At 44.1% G+C, this 9595-nt stretch overlaps 1 protein-coding gene across 1 annotated transcript in view; it reads left to right on the top strand.

The window, feature by feature from the left end:
• Positions 1-9595, top strand: part of ECHDC3 (enoyl CoA hydratase domain containing 3) — a 125866-nt gene that overhangs the window by 90668 nt on the left and 25603 nt on the right. The window lies entirely within an intron of this gene.

The following is a 9595-nucleotide window of genomic DNA, read 5'->3' as shown; positions in this document are numbered from 1 at the left end:
GGGGAGACAAGCCTCTCAGACAGCTCTGAGGAACTGCTCTGTAGAGATAGGTGAGGAGCCAGGATGTATACAATTTTTTTCTGGCTAGGTACAATTTTTTTCTGGCTGGGGAATACGTATAGTCAAGCATACATCCTGGTAAAAGATTACTGCTAATCGTGCACATGCGTACACACACACACACACATGCACACACACACCCAACCAGATATCTCAAGTTAATAATTCTAGTGCTTTTCTGTATATGAGAAGATGCAAGAATCCGAGGTTACTGAAATTTTTCCTTGGATATGCATCTTAACCATCTAGGGACGTGTCTCCCAAGTACAGAATGCTTCCTGGGCTTTTTCATCCTCAGTTCCTCCCAGGGTGCCCTGCAGTGGCTGATGGCTTGATCCTTATAGAATTTGAGTGACAGGCAATATTCTTTTCTTTACAGGTGGGATAAGATGTGGATCCCTTCAGCCTCTAGGTGGTCAGCTGGGCTGCAAAGCAGACTGAGTTGGCCTACCTTGAGCTGGTTACCCTGAGTTGGTGGCCGGTGGCTTTGCCCAGTGTACTGTACAAATACGGTATTACTGTTTTCTCTGTGTGCCACAAAATGGAAACCTTTGGGAGCGTTCTTACGATAAAACCTTTGTTGAGTTCTTTGGGCTTTCCCTCTTGATTGAAAGTTAAACTTTTGGAACTGTAAAATCTATTAACTTAAAAAAAAAAAAAAAACTCTTGCAAATGACTGGACTTTTAGGTCATGACTGATGATGATGAGTTTAAATGTTATTTGAGATGCAATCAAGAGCTAGGTTGCCTCCAGATTATTCTGTGATATCCTCTTACCGCAGCCCATGACTATCCCCATGGCAACAAAAAAAAGGGGTAAAGGTGGAGCAATGTAGCCATGTTGTAGCCACGCGTTCCCATAAACAAACTCACTGAGAAGGACAATGCAGATAGTGGAGTGCAGTTTATTACACCGGCGGGTCCAAGGCAGAGTCTCCTCTTAGCCAAGGACCCCGCCCAACATTTGTGAAAATCTTTTATACCCATGTGTTCGCACTCCAAATCCTTCAGACTTACATAAACCAAGGAAAATACAATCCTAATAACCCCATCATTCACGTGCTATGTGCTCATGTGGTCAAACAGTCAAACAATTAGCCAATAATCAAGGAACCAGAGGTTACACTCCGATTGATACAGAAAAATTTATGGCCTGTCTGGAGGAAGGGGTGATTAGTGTATGTTTTCTCTTAGGCGATGAGTAACCTAGATACGATCTTCAAGGTTCCCCTGTCTGGAGGGGGTCTTATCCTTCTGTTGTTGTTTTCAAAAGCACTAAACACAGAGTTCAGAGTCCATTGGAAAGGTGGCCGAGCATGATCAGCATGAACAGGCCTAAGATGGAGTCCTTCTTCAGCCAGACCCCACTGACCATCTCCTTTGACCCAACCGCACAGGAAAGGTGTTGTCACTTTCCCAAGCGTGCCAAGGAGATGTGTCTTTCAGCTCTGAGCCCTGCCCTCCAAGCCTGGAGGCTGCCCCCTTGTGTGCTGCAACCAAACTGTGATGGGCTGGCCTCCCAGACGAATAAAATCAAAAGAGAGAAGCACTCTGGGTGCCATCAAGAGATCAGAAAAGAGAAATGAGCAGGGTAGCATTTGGCAGGAAGGGAACTGATTTGGGGAAGCGCCAGCCCTGATTCTCTCCCCCTGAGAGACAATCCGTGCTATTTGAGGTCAGTTGTTCAACACTCCTTCTGTGCCCCAGTTTCCTCTTCTGCAGAACAGGCTCTAATCATACTACAGCATGTGTTATGGAAATGGATGAATAATCAGGGCCTCCCACAGAGGACGGATGCCCTAAAATGCAAGTCAGGAGCAATGAAGAATACTCATCTCTGGAAAGCGGGAGAGACGCGCTCAGATGTTTTGGGGCTGGTTGTGTTAACATGCTTAAGAAGGGTGTGTCCTTGAAGGAGAAGCTGGTGACAGAAGGAAGGGGCACTCTGAGCATTGTGAGTTTCTGTAACATAAAAAGCCTCCCTCCCTTTCATGCAAAGTTCCCTGAGATGTCTGTTAGGAAGAAAAGTGCTTAAGTGGCTGGAGGCTGACTTCAAATCCTATAAATGTGTGTCTGGAAGGGTCTTCACACACCTTCTGGTTTAATGTTCTTCTAAGTTTGGAGAAAGGCTTCTACTGACAACACAAACAGGAATTTTGGCTAGACCCAACAGATCAGGAAGGTAAGAGCGGAACTGCTGGGCTGGCGGTGAGGCTGGTCTGTCTACTCGGGCCTTCAGCCCCACCCTCTTGCAACCCACAATCCTAAGGCCCCTCCTCAGAACCCCTGGGGCTTCTCAGGACTGTTTGAAAACATCCTGACAAAGATCTCTCCCTGATAAAACCCTATGCAGGCTCCCTGAACTTTTCCAGGCCTCACTTTTAGGACTTCTGTCTTCATCTCTGGGTTGTCTGATTTTAGCAAGAATACTGCTAATTTGGTTTAGCTAGACTCCCACCCCTCCATATCTGATGAAACTCAGCATCAGATCGGGTTCCTCATCCTCTACTACCCGCTGGCGATATTTGATCATCCTGGCCTGCCCTCAGCAAAAATCCTGTTGGGGCAGGTTAGCCAGAATCCCCCCTTCCCCTGATGTTTTTTCTTAGGAATCTTCCATCCACCTATCCCACCCACTCCCACAGCAAATGCTGGATTTGTCTGATTCTATATTCAGGTCTTTCTTCTCTGTTGCAATAATCCTCAATAAAATATGGTTTTGCTGCTTTAACCAGAGTCAGTCTAGCTCTGGGTTTTCTTAAACAATCCTAATTAGCTTCAGGCTTTCATTTGAGAGATGAGTAGACAAGGATCAGTAGAACCTGGATGTCTTGATTTCTGACTCAGTTCTTTCCTTTTACACCAGGCTGAGAACAATGGGAGCCGTCAATAATGGGGTGACGGAAGTCAGCAAGGGGAGGGGGGGGATAAGGACAGAAGGCAACAGATGGGTGTGAGCAACATTCTTACAAAACAGAAGAAAATCAAAGGGGCTCATCTGACTGCAGGGCTTCCCAGGTGACTCAAAGAATCTGCCTGCCAAGCAGGAGACACAGGTTTGACCCCTGGGTTGGGAAGATCTCCTGCAGGAGGAAATGGCAACCCATTTCAGTATTCTTGCTAGAGAATCCCATGGACAGAGGAGCCTGGCAGGCTATGCAGTTCATGGGGATGCAAAAAGCCAGACACAACTGAGCCACTAAAGAACAAACAATATCTGACTGCAGGATGTCAGAGGCATTTACTTCGTGCCTAGGGCAGTGCAGACAAGGAGAAGGAGACTCCTTTCTCACGAGTTGAGGACAGGGGAGAGGATGCTCCATGGGCCAGGAGGACCACCCCACTTTTGCTCCAAAGGGGCATGACTTACTGAGATAGCCTACTTATGGAAATGGGTATTTTGTAAACTTGTGTTTCTTAAATCAATGGTAATCTAAACTCAAAGTCTTAACATTTGGATCTTTCTCTGGAGTTTTTGCTAATCAATCTGTGAACTGCCTGGAACCGTTAAGAAACATAGCAAAGTTGCAGTGATTCTAAGATTTCCTTGTACACCCTCTGCCCAGCCCCATCTCGGCCACATTTCCCTCCATTGTCATGAATGCAAAGGAAGTCTTTATCCGAACAACTGTTCAACAGATATGGCTGCAAGTACACGTACGTGTGAGGCATCCAATGGGGATCTTAATCTCCCTGAAGAAAATTAACCACATCGATGAAACTGAAAGTCACTCAGTCATGTCCGACTCTTTGCAAGTCCATGGAATTCTCTAGGCCAGAATACTGGAGTGGGTAGTCATTTCTTTCTCCAAGGGACCTTCGCAACCCAGGGATTTCTCCTTCATTGTGGGCAGATTCTTCACCAGCTGAGCCACCAGGGAAGCCCAAGAATACTGGAGAAGGTACCCTATCCCTTCTCCAGGGGATCTTCCCAACCAGGAATTGAACTGGGATCTCCTCCATTGCAGGCAGATTCTTTATGAGCTGAGCTACAAAGGAAACCATATCGATAGATGATTCCTAAGTCTGATCCTAGGCCCTATACCTTTTCTCTTTAAAATACTTGAGACCAGAGGAACCAAACTTTTGGAGGACAATTTTGCAACAAGTGCCAGAGGCCATCAGATATGTTCTTATCCTTCGGTCCAGCAACTCTGCTTCTAGGAATTCATCCTAGAGAAATACCAGAGCTGTGCAGAAAAACTTATGCAAAAGGTTGCCTATTGTGATATTACTTATCATATTAAAAATTAGGAACAATTTAAATGTCGGTTAAGAGCTGAATGGTTAAATAAATTATGGTAAGGCAGTATTATAAAATAGCTTGCTGTTGTATAAAACAGATAGCTAGTGGGAAGCTGCTATATAGTACAGGGAGCTTAACTCAGTGCTCTGTGATGACCTAGAGGGGTGGGATGGCGGGGGATGGGAGGGAGGTCCAAGAGGAAGGGGATCTATGTCTACAAATACCTGATTGACTTTGTTGGACGGCAAAAACTACACAACATTGTAAAAATAACTATACCCTTAATAAAATAAACAAATAGATGGGTTTATAGCAGCAAATTTTTAAAAAATAGAATAAAATAGAATGCTGCCATTCAAGTCATTTGTAGAATATTCAGTGTCATGTAAGTATTTACAATTTATCAGAGGGAAAAAGCAGATTGTAAAACATTACACTGTATTGTTCTAAGTTTATATGATATGTTATAAAATATATATGTTTAGAAAAGATCTGTGATGCAGCTATAAACTGGGACCTCTCTACTTCTGAAGATCTAGTGATCATGGGTTCAGTACCCCCTCAGCATGTCCATGCATATGGAAGTTCAGAGCCTTCCCTGAGATTCCTATGATTCCCAAGGAGAAGGATGAGGGAGAAGACACTTATGTTATCACGGCTACACCCGGTTGACCGAGATGTGAAACTCAGCCCTGTCTTTGTGCAGAGTATAATTATACACAGACACCCACACACAGAGACAGGCACTCAATAGCCCAGCCCACTGGGGAGGGTGGAAGGGGTGGGGAGGAGGGTTGGAGGACAGAAAGGAGGGGTTTCTACTTCAGCTTATGTCTGCTTAGTTGCTCAGTCATGTCTGACTCTTTGAAACCCTTTGGACTGTAGCCTGCCAGGCTCCTCTGTCCAGGGAAGAATACTGGACGGGCTTGCCATTTCCTTCTTCAGGGGATCTTCCTGACCCAGGGATCGAACCTGAATCTACTATGTCTCCTGCATTACAGGCAGTTTTTTTACCTGCTGAGCCATTGGGGAAGCCCCATTTCAGCTTGAAAATCACCTTAAATTGTACCTTTGAACTCTACCAATATATTTATCTTATTCAAATTCAGTATATCCAAATAAACAAACATGTAAATTTTAAAAATATGAAGTCTTTACAGTAGCACAACCCTGCTTATTTAACTTATATGCAGGGTACATCGTGAGAAACGCTGGGCTGGATGAAGCACAAGCTGGAATCAAGATTGCTGGGAGAAATATCAATAACCTCAGATATGCAGATGACACCACCTTTATGGCAGAAAGTGAAGAAGAACTAAAGAGCCTCTTGATGAAAATGAAAGAGGAGAGTGAAAAAGTTGGCTTAAGCTCAACATTCAGAAAACTAAGATCATGACATCTGGTTCCATCACTTCATGGCAAATAGATGGGTAAACAGTGGAAACAGTGGCTGACTTTATTTTGGGGGGCTCCAAAATCACTGCAGATGGTGACTGCAGCCATGAAATTAAAAGATGCTTACTCCTTGGAAGAAAAGTTATGACCAACCTAGACAGCATAGTAAAAAGCAGAGACATTACTTTGCCAACAAAGGTCCATCTAGTCAAGGCTATGGTTTTTCCAGTAGTCATGTATGGATGTGAGAGTTGGAGTATAAAGAAAGCTGAGCACTGAGGAAGTGATGCTTTTGAACTGTGGTGTTGGAGAAGACTCTTGAGAGTCCCTTGAAGTGCAATGAGATCCAACCAGTCCATCCTAAAGGAGATCAGTCCTGGGTGTTCATTGGAAGGACTGATGTTGAAGCTGAAACTCCAATACTTTGGCCACCTGATGCAAAGAGCTGACTCATTGGAAAAGACTCTGATGCTGGGAGGGATTGGCGGCAGGAGGAGAAGGGGACAACAAAGGTTGAGGTGGTTGGATGGCATCACCGACTCAATGGACATGAGTTTGGGTAGACTCCAGGAGTTGGTGATGGACAGGGAGGTCTGGTGTGCTGCCATGCATGGGGTCACAGAGTCGGACACAACTGAGTGACTGAACTGAACTGAACAGTAGCACAGAGTAGTAAGGAGGAATCAGGAAAGTGATGGTCTGATGCATGTAAATCCAGGCCTGTCAAGTGCCCTGGGTGGCAGTTTCTATGGCTATTTTTGTATAGACAACCCATGATCAATTATAATTAATGTTTGGCACATTTAGAACAATAGCAAAAAAAAAAAAAGAAAGAAAACAGGTAACAAAGCTCTCAGAGCCCATTTCCCATATAATGTCCCAATAGAAAGGATGGAAAGCATTGGGAGTTCCCTGGTGGTCCAGTTGTAGAACTCCATGCTTCCACTGCAGGTGGCCTGGGTCTGATCCCTGGTAGGAGAACTAATATCCCACAAGATGCACAGCACCGCCAAATAAAAAAAAGAATGGGAAGGATTACATTCAAAAATATTAATCAAAATAAAATTCTGGTCTAAACAAACTAATGAAAGAGATTTGACACCAATATGCCTGTTAGAAAAGAAAAGGCTAACAGCGCTTCTTTATGACACGTACGATAAGTATCAAAACACCACATATACTTTAAGAAAATAAAATCAGAGGATCTGATAGGGGCTTGAAATCCCATTGTTTAATCCTGACTTATCTTTCAGCATTTTCTTATCTATCAATTTTTCCTTGACAAGAAAAAGAGCTTGAAAGGCAGCCCCTCCCATTCACACAGTCTGCCTGCATCCGCTTGGGATGCCCTACAAAACACTGTAGACTAGGGGGTTAAACAACAGACTTCTTTTCCTACAGTTCTGAAGGCTGCAAGTTGGAGATCAGCGGGCCAGCATGGCCAGCTCTCTTGCGGACAGCCACCTTCTCACTGTCTCCACACACAGCAGAGAGACAGCTCTGGCCTCTATTCTTTCAAGGGCAGAGATCCCACCACGGGGCTCCTCCCTCGTGACCTCACGTGAACCTAAGCACCTTTGCAGTTCCTCATTTCTCAATACCACCCCACTGGGAGTTGGGGCTTCAACATAGGAATTTCCAGAGGGCCCAATTCATTCCATAACACAGCTCCCAGTCCTTCTTTACTTGGAGGTCCATGATACCAATGTCATATCCATAGTCTGTGATCATAGGGCCCCTCATTCAGAGAAGCAGGTGCTAGGTTTTGCCTTGTCTCTCTGACCAGATGCAACCTTTGGATTTGATTTATTAACTCTCTGGCTTTACCCACTAAATCATTTCTTACATTTATTTCTTGTCATCCACATTCAGTCAAAATGATGATCAGTAAGACAGAATTCAGAAGGGGCTCCATCATCTATCAAATAGATTCAGTTCAATTCAGTCGCTCAGTTGTGTCTGACTTTTTGCAACCCCACAAACTGCAGCACGCCAGGGCTCTGTGTCCATCACCAACACCTGGAGCCTGCTCAAACTCACGTCCATCAAGTCAGTGATACCATCCAACCGTCTCATCCTCTGTCATCCCCTTCTCCTCCTGCCTTCAATCTTTCCCAGCATCAGGGTCTTTTCCGAGGCGTCAGTTCTTCGCATCAGGTGGCCAACGGATTGGAGTTTCAGCATCAGTCCTTCCAATGAATATTCAGGACTGATTTCCTTTAGGATTGACTGATTTGATCTCCTTACAGGGAGACTCTCAAGAGTCTTCTCCAACACCACAGTTCAAAAGCATCAATTCTTCGGTAGTCAGCTTTCTGTATCAAATAGTTTAGAAATACCGAATTATGGGTACAGAGAACAGACTTGTGGTTGCTAAGGGGTAGTGGTGGTGGGATAGACTGGGAGTTTGGGATTAGCAGATGCAAACTATTAATTAGAGAATGGATAATAATAATAATAATAAACAGGGTGCTACTGTATAACACAGAAAACTATATTCAGTATCCTATGAGAAGCCATAATGAAAAAGAGTATTTTTAAAAATGAATACATGCGTATCAGTTCAGTCTCTCAGTCGTGTCCAGCTCTTTGCGACCCCATAGATTGCAGCACGCCAGTTTTCCCTGTCCATCACCAACTCCTGGAGGTTGCTCAAACTCACGTCCATCGAGTCCGTGATGCCATCCAACCATCTCATCCTCTGTCGTTCCCTTCTCCTCCCACCTTCAATCTTTCCCAGCATCACGGTCTTTTCCAGTGATTATGGAATACATGTGCATATATATCTGAATCACTTTGCTGTATAGCAGAAATTAACACAACATTGTAAATCAACTATACTTGAATAAAAATAAATATAAAAGAGTTTAGAAAGGAATCCATCTACAAGAGTTCACGTCATTTTGCTTGGTTAAGGCGCCCCCACGTGTCTCTAGAGGGAACTAACATTTAAAGTCTGAAAAATCATAGTCACTTTGAATCATAATCCATAATATTTTTTTTTACTTTACTTAGACTGAAACATCATGGAGGTATATACACAGATGATCAGAACACAGATCGTGCCCTCAAGAGACTCGTGATTCATAAAGAAAATCAGACACACAGACAGAAACCTGAAAAAAAGAGGTAAAAAGTGACAAATGTTTCCAATACAGAGAGCACAGGTTCGATCCCTGGTCAGAAAACAAGGATCCCACACGCTGGCCAAAAAGAAGCAAGGAGGCACTCAAAGCCTTCAAGGAGACACGAAAGCTTTAAGTCTGTGCAGGAATAAAGGGAAGAAGTGTGATCGAGTGAGGGCAGAGGATGAGTTTGGATTGGGCCTCTCAACTTGGGAGAGATGTCCAGAAAGGAGTGAGAAATGAGGCTGGGAGCTGTGGGTTCACGATAGATTGTGATTCTCTAACCTCTGATGAAACTGTCTCACTTGGAGCATGGGATGATGCCCCTATGTAGGAGGGGGAGGCAGACAGGGTGTAGGGTGCAGGAGGACCAGTGAGGGTACCACTGTGGGCATGGGGAGGGGTTTGAGAAGAGAAAGCTGCCCAAGGCAGCTCTGCCTAAAACTGAAATACAGATGCACGTTAAGTTACTGAAAATCACTCTCAATTACTTTGAAATAGAATTACATGTGGCCTATAAAAATAACCACAACTCAAAATGGATTAAAGTCTTGAACATAAGACCTGAAACCATAAAACTCCTAAAAGAAAATGCAGTCAGTAAGCTAACTTATATGCAGAGTACATCATGAGAAACGCTGGGCTGGAAGAAGCACAAGCTGGAATCAAGATTGCTGGGAGAAATATCAATAACCTCAGATATGCAGATGACACCACCCTTATGGCAGAAAGTGAAGAGGAACTAAAAAGCCTCTTGATGACAGTGAAA

This window comes from Bison bison, unplaced genomic scaffold (genome assembly GCF_000754665.1).
Source record: "Bison bison bison isolate TAMUID 2011002044 unplaced genomic scaffold, Bison_UMD1.0 scf7180017864337, whole genome shotgun sequence".
Lineage (NCBI taxonomy): Eukaryota > Metazoa > Chordata > Mammalia > Artiodactyla > Bovidae > Bison > Bison bison.
Note: the sequence above shows the minus strand (reverse complement) of the source record. Positions and strands in the feature narration are given on the sequence as shown.